We start from the raw sequence: 17771 nt of genomic DNA, 5'->3' as shown, positions 1-17771 counted from the left end.
TGCTTTGGGTACTGTCCGGGGCCGGTCTTTTATCATTCCTACCGAGCAGAGATCTACTTTTACTTCAACAGCATAATGGTATTTGCTTAACTAAGCAGCCAGCAATCACTCTCCTCTCTGCCAGTGTCATATCGCTGATCAAGTGTGCCTCAGTTCCTGTCTGAGAGGAGTGCTGCCAGACATAATGCAATAATAACTGGTGCACAGCTTGTAGAAGAGAACCAAGGTCCTATTTCACTGCCGACGATACTGCGATGAACTCTTTGTGCTCTTTTCTCTCTCGTTCTCCCTCTCCTTACCGTCTCTTGAGCCCTTGAGCTTCCGAGAGCATAATGAGCCAATTGTAATTCCTCTCCTATAGCTTTGTATTGAAGAGTGTGTGGAAAAAAAAAACGGTGTACAGGACGTTTCTACTGTCAGCCAAGAGTGGGCTTCAATGATTATTGAAGGAAGAAACATACTCTCCAGACATTCTTCCATGTTGGGGACAGACAAAACTGCCTTTACCAGGATAAAACATTCCTTCTTATCTCTATATCATGATAAAGATCTCTGAATCTTGATCTCTGTATCTATATATTCTTATATCAGCAGCTTAGCAGAAGATTTGAAAATTAAGATTAGGGTTAATTAGCTACTGAATCAGGGGTTTTTCCTGATTTAAATGAGGCAGTGGTGATACCTTTCTTTCCTCCTGCATGTTCATATGTACTGGGTATACTGGCTCAAAACTTTTAGAAGAAACATTAATTCAAAAAAAGGCAAAATCTCATCTCATTTATTATGCAAATTAATGTGGGGTGGGGGGGGGGGGGGGGGGTTAAGCATCAAACACTGTAATCTTCTTTTCTGGTGTATCTTTGTGCACAAATTTAGCAAAAAAGTTCATTTGTTATCCCTTTAATTTTGGAAAAGTAATTACTTCATGTATGTGGTACTTCCTGCATGGATGTCAAATTTGATATTAAAAGTGTTCTCATTCACATGGAGTCTGATTTCATTTCTTCACCTCAGCCCTATTCTCACCGTACAGAATTATAAATTAGCAAGATTTTAACTTAATTCACTCTCGATATTTTCTACTGCAATTAGAAATTTATTTTGCAAGTTTCTCTACTAAAGACATCTGCTTTTGTTTAAACCATCCCCGGGACTGAAAACTGTTTTTAAAATGTCAAGCAGATTTCTTGACTTGTTGATCCTGACTGTGTTGACTGTGTAATTATCAACTCGGTCTCTCTTTATGCCTTAGTGTGAATGTTATTTGTGACAATAACAAGTTTTAACTTGTGTGACTCTCACGTCTATCAGTGAAGTTTATGAAATCAGCGGCGGTCTGGAGTTTCTGACGGTCACGGCTGTCCCAAATAAACATTCTCTCTGCAGGGTGAACGCTTGTTTGTAGATCTGTGTAGGTGCGTAGAGCATATCTGTACAGCACAAAATACTTTTAACATATTCCTCTCCTTTCACTTTTCTTCCTCTTTTTTGTTTGACATTTCCTGGTGCACTGGATTGACAACTAAACAGTGCCACCACCATATCGGCGTACAGCTGTAACTGCAGTTAAAAATGACAAATTCAAGAGGTGCTGTGTTTGGAAAACATTGCTCTCCATGAAAATACTTGTCAGACTTTGGTGAGGGACGGTGGCGTTAAGAAATTAGGCGGAGGAGGCCGCCTCCAATTTTTGGGGTAGTGAAAAAAAAAAAGTGCCTGGAAATAGCAATCAAATTCAGTTAAACAAAGAATTCTATTTCACAGAACTTAGTGACCCAGTCTGCAATAGCCACTACAATCATATGAATCTCATCTTTAAAGCATCCATTAATGAGACATTATTTAAAGCTAACACTATACTGTAAGTGGTGGGTTGAATGTAATGGGAATTGCTGACCTTGAAAGAAGGTAAATGCATCAACTAGATATGATGTGTTAAAAATCTAACAGCTTTTAGTCTCGACACAGAGCACTCCTCTTATCAGACATTGTGGACGTGAACCTGCACTGCTCCCCCACAGATGCCTAGTGTGATGTTTGACAGATTTCCCCCTCTCCAGCTAGGCTCCACAGTAAATGTCCATCTGGCAGCTTCCCATGGGTACTTATTATTCTCAGCTAGCCAGGGGTTTTCTGTTTCCGTGCAGTCAGCCAGCCAGCGCCTGCCTCAAAAAGTCGAGAGCCGGACCAGAACTGCTTGCAGATGCTCCGCCGGGTAGCCAAACTGTGCAAGTGTAGTGGCATGGCACTGGGTTTTCAATTACACAATGAGGTGGCTGTCTCCCAAAACTGTTTGAGTATGAAAGTCAAGTGCATCAGGAACAACTTTGTATCTGAGAATAACCACTAGCCAGGAAAGAGTAACATTGAGGTATGCCAGCTCTCTAATTTGTCCAATACACTCCACTTTGGAGATGAGATGATTGATTTTCCCTGTATGAACAGATGCTCGGAGCCATGGGCAACATTGAAAGGTCCTGCTGTCCTGGTTCGAGGCCCTGCTATGGTGGATTCAATCAGGCAGTTGACCTCTATCACACCCCTGCAGCCTGCTGAGTGTCTCTAGAAACATTCTGACAAAACACAGGATGCTACACTCGTCTTGGCATTCAACAGCTTGGGTCCTTTTCACACTGGGTTTGCTTGCTTCGGCCAGAGTTCAGTCGTTCCCCATTTCACTACGCCTGCTGGTCTGATGTCAGATGTGTTTAACGCTGATCAAATCTGTTGTTTTCTTGTGCAGTACTTTCAGAACAAAGTGCATCTGTTTACCACAATTGCCAGATTGTTACACCACTGTGAAATATGTAGAAAACCAAATCCAACCCTACTGGGTCTTTTCTGAAGCCAGATTTGAATAATCTAAACAGCAGTGAGGTACCTCATCCTCACATTCTATTGCTTACATCTGAACATTGCTAATTATGATTGGTGCACACGGTTCATGTTTCACCAAAATAGAGTTCCTGCAACTATAATGATCTTAGGCCAACTTGTTTAGGGTGACTCAGTTAAGGCTTCTCCATTTGTAACTGGTTTCCATTACCCAGTTTCCTATCGTCAATATTTCAAAGAAAGCACTCGTGAATTTGGACTCTGCCACCCATGTGTCTCCATAAAGAGTCCAACCTGGACTACTAGCTTGTAACTACTACGTATCTATCTATTTAAAGAGTGATGTTGTTGTGCTTTCTAATCAACCAGGCATTGAACATTTGGAAAGAATGTCGGAATAAGCACCTCTTTAAAGGTGATGGGTTTTAGACGACAAGTTTATTCTTTACTTTTTTGTAAATTAGCTTTCTGTGAAGACAATAAATGTTGACACGTTCCAAAAGGAACTGCTCAAAATGTGACCTTTTGTTGGCTTTCAATTGGGGCTCTTCTGTAGTTGGCACCACATTTTAGCCATTCCCTAACATTATATATATGAATTTAAGCTCCTTAAAGCCAATTAATTATCTTTTTGTTTTATGGATTGACACTTTTTTTTTTTTTACGTCTACACCTACAAATTTCAAGGAAGGGTGGCAAGGAGTGCCTGTAATAGGGGTGCTGTGATGCTTTCTAAAACACAGTGTGCCATTGAAACTGTGTTTGCCAGAAAAGTACATTTAGTAGCTTTGCTCATAGTCTTGCACAGGAGATTGCAGCATGCTGACAGAGACATCCTGAGAATCATTTGTTACTCTATAACTTTAGTTGAAGTTGCGGTCTCTGGTGGTTTGTAGGATGCATATCTAAGAGAGTCTGGAGAAGAGTGTTCATAACTTTTATACTACAAAGCAGAGTGTAACCCATTAGAATTTGCTACTGGGGACTGAATTTGGTCAATCATAAAATGAGTACGAAGTGAAGACAGATTTTAAAGTCTTGAGATTTCTGTGAAGTTATCATCTGCGGACGGGGCCTCCAATGCTATGTCACCATATGGACACTGTCAGAGTCCACATCACCAGGGGTTTATGTTGACAGGTGGAGTTGGGAACAGCGAAGGGTTCACAGCTTCCCATATGAGAAATGTCCACACACTCACCACGGTGAGGAAACAGACACCATCCGTGCTGTGCTTGTTTAAGTCAACACTGCCGGCGTATTCTTTGAACAATCTGGGCCATTTGATTCTCATTTGAATAAAATTCAAATTGAAGGCACAGAGCACACAATCCGCTTGCCAGAAATAAAGAAAAAAACTACCACTGTGTATCCTCATGTGGGAGACGAAATGGGTGAGGATCGCAGAGCCTTGTATACCTCACTGAGAAAACAGCAGCATCTCGGTGCCTCTTGGACGCCCCCCCCCCCCATCCTTCTCTCCTCCATATTTATGTATTCACTCCCAAAGACACATGACAACTCAAACATGAATCCCACTCTTGAGAACAGTGCTGAAAAATGGAATGAGTCTTACCTAGTGTAGGAATAGTTGGTCACATCTGTAAGTGGGCCATCGGGGAGAAGAGGGAGCAGGGGAGAGAGAAAAAGAGAAAAGAAACGTCAGCAAATTACAATGTACAGCAAGCTAAACTTCAACGCAGGCTGTCAAAAGCTCCCCTGAAAAATGATGGTTTCCCAGTATTGCGCAGGCTGGGGGTTAAGAATAGTCCCTGTCAAGAGGGGAGCATCATTTATTAATGGGGGGGACATGAAACATCTGAGATAGTTTCCCCTGAGAATTCAAAGTTTGCACTACTTGCATTAATATTTGTCAGGGTTTTACGATTTCCAGAATGGAGGCGGTTAGAATGTAAGCAGAAACCTTATCTATTAGTCATTCTTTTGCAAACCACAAAATACACAAATGTTCTCACACAAAGGGACACTAAGGTGCTCCCCCCTCACCTTAAGTAGGTAATTTAGTAGTCCTCAGATACCTCTTTTGCTTTGCTACATTCCTCAAGCTTGTTAGTTTGACGGCCAACAACCAAGGTTCCAATGGCATTATAAACTGACAGTCCGGCACTACTCTCAAAAACCTAAAGGCGGCCCCGGCACAAACAATGAACCACTCAGTGCAGACATAAAAGCGACATTTAGCCACAATTGGATGTCACTACTCTCTGACATTCATATCGCCAAAGATTTATAGAAAGGGATCTTATAAGACCTGTTCTATTCTCCACTCTCCTGTATCAACTCTCCTGAAGCCAAGAAATACATATTTCCATTACAGCACGCCTTCTCTTTTTACAATTAAACTGGTCCCTCTACGAATGTACTCTTCTAAAGTACATTTTTGCTTTCTTGTAAATGTGCAATAAAACAAGAAAATGGAGTGAACTGACAATAACTGTGCATAGTGTTTGGGAAATACTAGACTCAGGACAAATTCTCAGTGGCTGTTGCTTACGGTGCAGTCTAGTTGTGTTGCTAAGCAGAATTTGCCAGTAATATGATTTATCGCTGATGATGTCTATCCCCCTGCATTCATTTACATTTTTGGTGCGCATACAACAAATCCCAAAGGGATCAACGGTGGAGGAATGCGATTACAGTATCTGTTTTGCACGTGAGAACAAATCTATTTTCAGGGAGAGAGAGGGGGAGAAGACTGGGGGTTCAATCTCTGGGACGCTCATTACCATTCAGTCTGACACACACTCACACTCGCAGCTACTCTTGTTGCTAAACAGAGAGCTCAGCTGAGGACCTTGAAGCTTCATGCCGGGAAAATTGGACCCAGGGGAAGGGGTGGTAGGGACTGATGTCAGACTTCAAGAGGCACAAGGCACCTGGGGTTTCAATGACATTAGCATCAGTGTTGTTTCGTAGCAAGACAGTGAGATACGGACAGAGACACTTGAATGGATGGCATTGAGAGACAAAAATATAAACGGAAAAGGGATGAGTGGGATATGGCAGGATTCAGAATTTAATGCATTCTGGCATAAAATGTAAATACCAATGAATCAGGGGAGTTGGAATGGAACAAAAGTGCATCACTAACACTATAAAACATATTTATAATTCTGCATTGTCAAGATGGATTACTTTCACATTCTTTAGCCAAGCAAACTTCATACAATCAAGAAGGATGTAGTTTTATAAAGTTTAACTGAATATATTCAAATTCTTGGAACCATATTGGTAATGGTATTGGATTGTTGCATTGACTGGTAAACTTAATACCAGATACCTGATCATATAACATGACAACCCATTTCTGACAGCATTGGAGATCGAGACTTATGCTAGTATTGCTGACTCTTCTCTTGTGCATTCCTGATTTGTCTCGATCAAATTACATTTTTGGGTTTAATAGAGGGACTTTCGGCAGTTTAGTTAAGATAATTGATTTTTCTGAGCCCTAAGGTGAAGGTTTGGAGTCCTGGCCAATCAAATACAGTGGGGAAAGTGTGGGCCTAAGTGGATTAGACTAGCAGGAATGGCAGAGGGGGGATCTAGAGAGAGAAAACCAAAGCTCTGGTGGCTTCAATAAACCCACTCTGTGAACCAGGAAAAAGATGGAAGACGGAGACTGTTTTTTCACCCTCTCTCGCCCTCCTGTTTTAAGCAGATAAGCTGCTTGCAGGGTCTTAGTTATGCTGTGTAGAACTCACAACACGATATGGAAACTTTTGACAAGGCAAAGAAAAGCTGAGAAGTCCGTTCCTCATGTTGTCTTTTCTTTATTGACAAGAGGGATTTGCGGGATGTTTGGAGTGGTCAGTGCTGTTAGGAATTACAAAAAGCCTCTGTGATGCGACACAGTGACCATGGCACTGCTCAGACGTGGGTTTTAGTGAAGGTCTAGACTCAATTTTGTAATGTTTTGCTCCGACTAGCCATTGCAATAAGGCATAAATGGCAATGCCAAAATGAGTAACTTGCAGCCACGGCATGACCCCTGCTTCCAGATTGAAGTGGTTTCTTTTTGTATGTGATTTAACATTTTTATTAGGCAGTTTCACTTGACACCACCATTGGTCACTATGACATCTCCTTGGCCAAAATTGGTCTGGGAAGCAAAGCATTGGAATGTTTCTGTAGTTCATATGAGACTTTGCCTGAAATATAATACCACGATAATGCGGTCCCATTGATGGCTACTATAGTCACATCTTGAGGAAACCAGTTGCACATGCCCAGCCATTGTACTCGTATGATTGTAATGGAAGCCTGTACTTGGCTGAATATAATTGAGATTGAAGGCGTGTTTAATGTAAAAGATGCAGTCAGAATTTAAAACTGTCATTCAGGCTAGAGCCTATCGTCAACACAAAGTTGTTCATGTGTATGCAAAACCAGTCAACACAGATTACACTTCCTTCTGAAATTGTATTAAACTTTTACAAAGACATCATCTGCCCTTGGTTGGATTTTTGTGGCGCTGTGTATTCAGTCCTCAGAGACGTTGCGACTCTTGGACAAGGACATCAGTTTCCTCAAGGGAGATTCTTTTCGACACAGCGGGTCTTGACTTTTCTCATTCATCACACAACAGTCACTGCACCATGGTGGGGACAAAAATGCATTTTTAGGGAGTCAGAAGAGCTGCTTTGTTTGGTCACTGACAGTGAACGGCAGCATCGCCTACTTATACATTTAAATTTGCCTCTTTGCTCTGCTACCATATTCCTTTCATACATAAATATGTGATCTCTCTATGCAATAACTGTGATCTCCTCAATTGTTACAAGCAGTCTGATAATGAAGACTATGCTCTTAATTTGCAGGTTTTTTATGCAGTGATCACAAATCATGCATTGTCACTCCAATAATTCCTTGAGAAATAATTCACCAACTCTTTATTTAACCTGAAATATCTGTACAGAGTATGACTTTTATCGCCCATAGCACAAATGACCACAATTTATCTGTGAGGGTTTGATAGGGTTGTTAATCATGACTGGTTGTGCCGTTTTTCTTCGACAGCCACTGGACACTCTGTCAAAACATTTCTTTAAAAAGTCAGTATTAGAATAACCACCCCCACCTCTCGAATGTTCAGTGCCTCAGAGACGGAGACTGACAGTGAGGTTAGATGAGGACAAAGAGAAGGCTTTATTATTCCTCTTTTGATAAGTATCTCAAGTGGCTCATATCTTATCTTTAATTCTCAATATTGAGTTCACTCGTTAAGTACAAGTATCCATTCCAAGGCCCTTCTTATCTGTTTTAAAAGGAAAATGTTCTATAAAACCATGTATCCTTGAGTATGTTAACTAAGAATGCATGTTTTTATATGCTGTCAAACAATCTAATTGTAAGTATACTTACAGCCAGACTTTTATATATCTGCATTTTATACCCTGTACATGTCTAAATGAAAGTATACCAATCTTTTTCCCTGCACAACTTCCATAATTACTAAAACTGTAGATTGACAATTACTTTAAAATATTGTTTTAAACCGTTCCTGCCATGCATTCTTAATATCTGAACACTTGTTTGTCAAATATCCTTTCTAGGAAAAGCAAAAGCAAACACCATGAATGTGTAGATTATGATACACATTGTACAACCCAAACATGGATTCAAAGCAGCCAGCACCTATTTCTCTTTCTCCAATGGATGCATTGCGATACGATGAGGGATGAAATGGTATTGTGAATTTCAAGATCTCACAAGATCAAAAGTGACGGCATAAAATGATAGGTCTTCCGGGCAAAAAAAACACTGGGAGGTGGGAACTACAGAGACCAAGGTCCCATGTGCCTGTTGCCTCGGTAAAGCGAAAATGGTGGACACTAGCGTTATTGCCAAGGGAGTACAGAGACACAATTTCTAAATTGTGAATGCTCCAGCAGCTTTTAAATGTGTTTCCCCATGTCAAGAAATGAGAAAGAGAAAGGTGACAGACAAACAAAAACTACAGTCCCTCACATCGGGGAATACGAGAAGCCACTTAGCAAATCATCACCACAAACATTTTTGAGAAGATGGGACGCAAAAATCCAGCCATGCCAAAGACTTTAAAGCTAAACCTAACCTGCAATAAGATGTGATGCAATGTGGTACGATAAGATACGGTAGGAAAGGATATTGTACGATATACAATTAGGCAATAAAATATGACGCAATAGGATTCCATAGGTTACTTAATGGCACCGTACAAATCAAAGTGCAGTATGATATGATATGGAACTTTACGGTACGGCATGTTTAAATAAAATACAATATGATATGAAGCACAGTGCTTTTTTTCAAATAGTTTCAACACATTTTGGATAATTCTTTTTTTTCTACAGTTGCAATTGTTGCCATGTAAATGAATGCATGACACACAGAACGAAAGAGCAAGGGAGAGAGACTGTGACTCTAAAATGGCTGCAGGACTGAGTGCTCACTAATTGGAAAAAAAAAGCAATGGAACTGAAAGGCAGCCGGGAAGAAACAGTGGAACCCCCAGCGCCTGTTGTCGGTCAATTCAGACTGTGACAAAAACAAGCCCCGTTCCGTGTGTCACCATTTAACCTATCCACCAGTGTGGAATGGGAGCAGCTGTTTTTTACAGTACCACATAATGGGACAAAGTGGCTATGGCTGGCCAAGCTCCAGCTAGCTGCAAAAAGGCCCCAATGCAGCGGAAGGGGGAGAAGGTGTGAAACTGACATTGCAAAAGAGAGAACAGTTCTGCCATGTTATCAATGATGCTGAGAGAGCTAACACCCTTCCATCTGAGCTGATATAAACATTTCTTCTTTTTTTCTGTTGCAACAAAGACTCAGCGCGGCACTGACAGCGGCTACAGATGGCCCGGGCTCACACAGACTGCTGAAGTATCTAGAAGTTTACACAAGTCATACAAGAAGCCAGATTGGCGCCCAAACTAAGGCTGTTCTTTGAGGAGAGAAAAAAAAAAATATTGCTCACTTGTTTTTAATCTCTCTTCAAGTGGAGGTGTGAATAAGTACTTTCTGAGTGACAGCCTGATGAGCTTACTTACAGAAACTCCAAACTTCATCAGGCACTTGTCAGACTCAGTGCTGTCCGGTTTAAGGGGCCGCTCAGGCATGACAGTACTACAACGAGGAACGCTTATGTTAGCGCCGCAGCAGATGTTCTGTTCGTGTTGCAGCTGTCTCCTGTTTGAAAACAGAAGTGATGTGCAATCGCTCTGTACGTCTCAATCCACACATCTTCAATACTCTCATTTCTTTTACCTCAGGTCTGCCATGGAGGCACATTAGATGACGACTAAAAACTAATAAAGGTTCCATTTTAAAATATTTAGAGATTCTAGTGAGCTTATACAGGTCTAAAAATATAAGAAACAGTTAATGTGAATGTGCTTTACGGCCATCTGCTATGCCATAAGGCTAGGAATAGAAAAAATACATGAAAGCACAGAGCTAAATCAAATGCTGCCATGGTCTGATGTATCATACCCAGGGCCTTGCCCACCCTCTTGTGTTAAAAAGTAACACACTGAGGGGATTTAAGGGACTTTTTTCAAATACAGCTCTTTTTATATTCTGCCTGGCAGACCTTGATGAGTGATCAGAAGTTGGGGAGATCAGAGACCCATGGGCTCTATGCTCAGTTCTGACCCCTAGTTCAGCTACATAGAGGTAGGATAAAGACACTCTTGCCTCGGGAGAAAAAAGACGGAAGGATAGACAGAATAGAAGAAAAGAAACGAAAGAGGGGAAGGCAATAGCCTTGATGCCTCCAGCAGCACAGCACTGACTTGGCCCTTCATATCAGCCACTTATGAGATCAGGGGGGGAAACCCTACAGGCAGTCGTGTGTCGGCTGGCGTGATCAAGGCCGGGCTAAAAGAGGCCAGGATTGGAGTGGTTCCTTAGGGGTGTATGTAGGAGAAGTGAAAACAGAGAGGCTGTGATGATGTTTGACACCTCACTCTCAACATACAAATCTGGTTCCTAAACATTGTCCTCTCGCAGCAAGAAAACCATTACCAAAGGTCACAAGGACACTCCTGACAATTGACTGCGTTTCCAATTGAAATTCACCGGGACCAAGATCACCGTCATTTATGGCCTCATTGCACCGCAAACGCTCACGCCGGCTGTCTAAACCAGCTCATACAAAGGAGTCTTTTAAATCTCTGACTCAAATAGATAATTAGACATAATGAGTAAACAATGTGACTGCAAGATGCAAGCGTGCTTATTGCTTTTTAATTGTGTTTCCCTCTGTGCGCCGAGCGTGTTCTGAGGGCTGCCGTACCTGTGTGTGCGCTGGCCCGTGCGAGGCCAGGTGCAGTCATTACCACGGGACAGATGGATCAGCAGAAGTGGGGCTCGTTTTCCCTTTGCAAGGCAACACGGCGGCTGCCATATGTAGGGCTCATCATTAAAATTGACCGTTGACCTTCCGGTGGGTGCTTGTCATTTTAATGGAGTTAATTAAGAGTGTCCACTGGTGTGCTAGATGTGGTTATTCCTCTGTGTTCACGGGTAAAGTAATATTGGTATTTCCATAATGTTTTTGTTGTGTTGGAGTGAATGTATGTTTATTAGAGAGAATTGATGCGCGCAAATGTGTGTGACTCTGGTGTTAGACGTGTTTAAGTTTGGGAGCTCCTTTTAATATTTCCAATGCATCGCCTTTGAAAATTCATTAAAGTGCTTCGACCCTCTGCCATCTGTGTGAGCGAGAGGGAAAGAGCCGTGCAAGAGAGAGAGAGAGCAGCTGGGGAGAACGGGAAGATGAAAATTCTGACTGGGGCATAAAGCACGTGGGCAAGCCCCCGGACACAGAATGAAGAGCCACTGATATGCCAGCTTTGATCTGCTATGTATTTATTGCTAAACCTTATTAAAGGATGGATTGAAATTTGGATTCAGAGATGAAGACTGCTCGCTCTGGATAAAATTTGAAAGACAAATGCTAAATGTTATGTAATGCCTGAAAGACAATAATAATAAAACCAAAAAATCCCCCAGAGTTCTAATTAAAAATGCTGCACACATTGCTTAGTGTTGAGCAAAAAAGTAATTAACTCCACAATTACATACAGAGAAGAGTGTCGCCTTATTATACTAATAAATCTCAATTGTTGACGTGAATTGCATATAGAAATACATAGCTAAGCCGGATCATCATCATACAGTGGCGCTTAATGACTTAACACACATTTGGAGCCTTAATACCTCCATGTCCGACACTTAGCCTGATTTGAGTTTAAATTTAATTTACCAGTGCTACTCATTATCCGTGTTTTTTCTTCCATAACCTCCGACAACCGCATGAAAGCACTGTTGATGGCAGTCTTCTTCTGGGTTATCTTTAGCTACTCTCATATTCATACCCGTTTCTTCTCACAATAATGCAATAATATCAGATGCAGTGTTTATGCCCCGTAATCACTTTCTCCTACACCTGATCTCCTTTTTATAAACTCAGCACGCCAACATTATTGCTGTTATCGTTGGAAATATGGAGCTATGTATTATGCATTAGGGATGATCTCCTGCAGGTACTTTGATAACACACACACTCATGCTTTCGTAGACAAATGTCTGTAGATTTTACAGCTCACTCACAGATCCCCATTTCTTAGCATTGTCTCCCCCTCACACCTATACACACTCACGCATCAACATATGCCTGAAAGCTTTGGGGTGTAATGGAGGCTGCTGGCACTTTGTCTCATCTTCTTCTTCTCTGACATTAATCAACACCTCAATTCTGTTTTTAAAAATACTGCCTCGTGCCTTTTGATCTGCTAACTATCTCATTTGCATGACTGGCACTCGAGAGCTGGGGCGCGGTGTTGGTTAGAGGTGTGACAAAGGAAGGCGGGGTGGGAAAGAGGCGATGATGGGGGTATGAAGAAAAAAAGGAAGCAGAATATGGCTGCTTGAGAAGTAAAAGACCATCAACACATTTTTGTTTCCAGATCTTAAGTTTTAGCATTTAAAGCAGCGATTGGAAGTCGGATTTCAAGTTTAGGAGAAGCCAGAACCCTGGCTCTTTCCTCCTCTAATCGCCCCTCCCTCCCTCTCTCTTCCTCCTCTTGGCTGACTTTGTGTAGCGCCATGGGGCTTCCAGTGAGCCTGAGCCTCTTTGGCAAGACCTGTGAGCCTGGATGGCATTGAAGGGGCTGCGATGAGGCATCCAGGCGATTGGGTGGGGTTGGGCAGGGACGTGGAAACAGGGGGGGTGAAGAGGGAGAGAGGTAGTCAGCAAATGAGTGCGGGTGAGGTAGAGAGATATGCAAGGTGTGGAAACCATTGTGGGTTGTTTCAATCATTCTGATGCCATCTGTTCTGCTCCCTTTTTTGCACGGGGGACATTTTTTTCCCCTGGTGATGAGTGTGTGTGTCTGGGAGTGTGTGTAAGATGAGGAGAGATAGTCAAGGACAGAACATTATGGGCACAAAACACAATACACTTATCTCAAACATAGTGTACATCTGAACTATATAAGCCTGATGTGTTGATAACTTACTGCTTTTGAAATGGCTAAAAAAAAAAGAGCCAAACTATTGCCTTTAATTTACCACTTTTGAGGAAAATTGTTTTTTTAATTGGTTTAAAAGCTGTGCTTTCGTTTTCATATTGTATTGACATTTTATGTATTCAATGGACTGAACAGCCAACACATGAATAAAAGAGTCTACTGCAAGGCTGCTGGCTAAGACTGCACGCATACAGTAGGCATGCTCAAACACTCAGTTATTGGTCTTGTGGTTATTTGCTCATAAACCAAATATGAATCAAATTAAAAGTTTGACCCAAAGATGACACTTGATAAAAAAAGCTGAAGGTATAGCTATAATTATACCTTTATTTAATCAGAAAGTGGATAATCGTGCCGTATTGAGACGTTCATGCTAAAAGTTTATAATGCCCAAAAGGCAGCGAGTAAATTCCCTTTAAAACACAAATTTGAACTTAATGATGGAACCAGACAATCAGAGAAAACATGTGTGGCAAACTGACTATCCATCCAAAAACTTGTTGAAATACTTCGATCAGGAGCGTTGTTGTGGACCCACAGATTTTGCCTTTCCTCGACACATACTAAAGTGTCATATTTTCACATTTGAGATGCCAAGGAAGCTTAGTTTTTTCATTTTCTTCATGATAAATAATCTTATTAATTGATTCTCTAAATGTAAACATTTTCTTTGATTTAATGTAGTATGCCTTTTCTCCAATACACCTCCTCCTCTCATGACATACATAGTACATTGTGTAATAGTGTTGGGCAATGGTACCCACATCCTGGGGGCATTTAGCTCATGTTATCTCTCTGCCTAAACATGCATGAAGTTATAACAGCACTCCCCTTCTCCTCCCAGCTATGTCTCTCCCTCATTTGCTCTCTCAACTGGATCTTTCTCTTTCTGCTTTTGTCTTTTTGTGAGCTCGCCTTGACTTTTCTTCCCCGCTCCTCTCCTTCCTCTCTCTCCCCCTTCATTACCCATCATGCATCACTAGAGTCTCCTTCTCTCTCTGTACCTCCGTTCCTCCCTCCTGGATTAAAGCTATCACTGAGAAACCCTCTTCATGTCATCCTGGTTGCTTATATAAAAATCCCACTCTTCCAGATAAAAGGCTACTGAAAACAATACCTGCATTAGGGTTTCCTATTTCACAGCTTTTTCGTTCTAAAGGGTCAATGAATCTGTGTTTAGTGGAACTTTGAATATTAAAAAGGGTGGGAAGCGCTCTTGTGTTTTTGAGAATTTCAACTGTAAGCAGGCTAATAATAACTGTTGCTAATAATTAAACACTGAGTTTGACGTAGCATCTTTATGCTGTTGTTGTTCATACCCCAGAGAAACAGCCAAATATTGGAATCAAAGTTCCTTTTGTACTGATGATTAACAGGTATTGTGTTCACCATCAAATGTTAGCATGCTAACAATTACTAATAAAACAATGTCTGACAGATACTGCTATGTATAAAGTCAATCCAAACAGCCAAATATTGGCAACAACAGTTGCAATACTCCTACTGTCCAATATGCCGCAATTTCAGTAAATAAGCCAGGTAAACAATAAGACTGCTTAAAGGTTGGAGGTAGTCTTCTCTGACCCAATCCCACCTTATATTCTAATTAAAGCTATTGATTGCTTATATAAGCACACATAAGCAGTGGACATGCCCACTAACAACCACCCACAGGACCAGTAATTAGCACCAATTACAAAGTGTGGTTTACTCAGCCACGGTTTCTCCCACCTTGTTTGTTGTGTAGTGGTATTGTTTTTGTTTTTTTATCAGCACTGTTTCTTGCGTGACCTTTCCGAGTTGTTGCTATTGTCCTACATGCACTTTAATTCTCCTGTGACCTTCGCTATCACTCCCTAGCATCTGTGTTCAACCATCATTGAAATCTTTGTCCCATTTCTTTCTAAACCCTACAATAGTTTGGACGATTCGGGACGTCTAAACGGGACACTAGGCTCTGCTGAATACCTTTGTGAGAGCTGTCTGGATTTGATGGCCCCCAGCGAGACCCATTGTCAAGATCACAAAAAGTCAGACACCTCACCCCTTCAGGCTCTCTGCCGCATGATTTTTATATCCTGCTGTTTGTGAGTTGTGACTCTTGAACTTACTGAAGGGGAACCATATTTAATGAATACTGGTGCACCCAAGGAGCCAAATAGGTGTTTTGAAGTGAATTATGTGATATAAATAAAGTATGCTCTGATAAAGGACAACACCTGCCATGGGAGAATAGATGTCTGAGTGTTCTTGTCCTCCAATGCACATTATATTTTAGACTGGATGGTAAGGACACATGTGATAACAGCCCAAAGAAAGGTATACTAAAAAAGAACATGTTTAAGACTATTTTATTGGTTCTTTTATTCACTTATGGTAGACAATTGAAAAGTAAAGAGAGCAAAAATTGCCTTGGAGGAATACAGTATGATCCCATCATAATCCAGTGAGGATACCGATGGATTTAACCAGTCGCCTATCTCAATAAACCACAGGGCAGATTTATTGGAATGATGCGCAAATGGATCCTCGCAGTCTGAGTTAAGCGCCAACAATAAGGAAACACAGGTTAAGCCTCTGCAGCAATAATAATAATAGAAAAGAGGCAATATAAATTCTGAATTTGATCACAGACAATGAAATTTAGCGACAGAGGTCAAGAGGATCGTTTTGGCAGAGTGCGGAATGACAGTGCTGTCATGAAAATTCATGGCGAGGACACAACTGGTTCTTTCACAGCTTTGAGTGCAGAATACACTGAATGATTTATAGTACAACTGAATAGAGAAGAAAAAAAACAGTCTGATTCTTTCAGGACTGTTGTAGAATATACATGAGGTTGTTTTGAAATGGAGGTTTGTCCTTTGTGTTTTAGAAAAACAAAGCTACATACATTCCAGTGGTTTCTATATGAATTACAATGCATATTGGATAACTATAGAAAATGCCTCCAATTCTGCCTAAAATGCATCATCAAGTAGTCACAAGTGCTCCAGTCAACGCATCAATGTGAAACAAGACTTTATCAGCCCTTCATTTTTTTAACTCCAAAAAAAGTTATATTTTGTCTGAAACGAGCGACTACTTCTTAAAGTTGCAAAGAAGAAAACATTTAATGTATACAATCATTTAAAGACAAACAACAGTTCAGTGCTAGCCAAGAAGGAAACATTAACCAAATTGGCAAAAGGGCAGCAAACAATGTTAAATATCTGATAATCTGCACATATTTCTATGTCAACATATTAGGAAAGGTCCTTTGCATCAGCCAATATTCATGACAAGGTGTCAAAATCGGAATTGGAAGGGCAAAAATGCCATCAAACAACTCTACATACAATGCAAACCCCCTGTTTAAAGATTGCACACAATTTGTCATAAATAATAAGGCAAAGACCCATCCCAGCCCCTGCTACACAAAAGAACCTGTACAATGCACTGTGGATAATTCTTTATTATATACAAAGTCGTCATTAACTACAGAGTATCACCTGCTGTTTGTCACACAGTACTCTATTTGGATTCAGCCATTATATTTTAGCTTGCCCATGAACATGTTGAGCAGGTTTGATTTTGCAAGATGTTACCTACTGTAGGCCAACAGTAGGCCTCCACAATGCATAATCAATTGTGTGCACCGTATAAGGGAGCAAGAGAGGGGGGGAGGTTTGTATTTACTGGCAGAGAAAAGTCCTGTATTATGGCTCAGCCCGGCGCTAAGCTGCGTCCAGGTGTTCAGCTCTTTCCAGGTGGCCATGTAATACTCTTGACGACCCAGATCATGGCAATCATGGAGCTGGCAGAGATGGCTTTTTGCCGACACTAGTGTAGCGCCTGTGCAATGTGCCAAGTTGGCAGGGACATGCGTGAGAAGCAGGCGGAGCAAACAGGCAGAGGCTGTAATGCTCCTGGAGTGGAAAGATGGAAAAACCTTTCATTTTCTTTTCCAAATTCATGAAATGGCAGTCTGGTATTACACCTTTCTGATTTGGTTGACTATTGTTATCGGTCAGTAAGTCATCATACTCTTAGCTTTGAGTATCAAGTGAGAATTGTCAGTGTCAGGCCCCTTCCTTGCTTTGTTTGTAAATATTTTCTGTTTCAGCGGGATTTCCTGTGTTTAAGTGACCCTCAACTGGACCCCCGACAAGCTTAACTTCTGTCAAAGATTGTTGACATGCTACACCGTGTCCAATCAAAAATCCCAACACCAAGAGATGATCTCTATTAGCTCAGGAAGCCAGACTCGCATGCAGCTTGACTCTGGCCCGTACTGTCTGGGCGCTGTGTGTGCTCCACAGTGTAAGTAGCTATGCTGGCAGGCAGCCACAGACAAGCGCTGTGTTTTCTGCTTGCCATCCTCTCATTTGACTGCACGGTAATTACCGTCTCAATG

At 41.3% G+C, this 17771-nt stretch overlaps 1 protein-coding gene across 1 annotated transcript in view; it reads right to left on the bottom strand.

The window, feature by feature from the left end:
- LOC132958404 (receptor-type tyrosine-protein phosphatase delta-like) overlaps nucleotides 1-17771 on the bottom strand; it is a 353687-nt gene that overhangs the window by 247334 nt on the left and 88582 nt on the right. The window contains exon 4 of the mRNA XM_061031189.1: nucleotides 4412-4436. The gene's annotated coding sequence lies outside the window, so the exon portion shown is untranslated. The remainder of the gene's footprint in view (nucleotides 1-4411; nucleotides 4437-17771) is intronic.

Source organism: Labrus mixtus, chromosome 23 (assembly GCF_963584025.1).
Source record: "Labrus mixtus chromosome 23, fLabMix1.1, whole genome shotgun sequence".
In the NCBI taxonomy this organism is placed as follows: Eukaryota; Metazoa; Chordata; class Actinopteri; order Labriformes; family Labridae; genus Labrus; species Labrus mixtus.
This window is presented reverse-complemented; position numbering and strand designations above follow the sequence as displayed.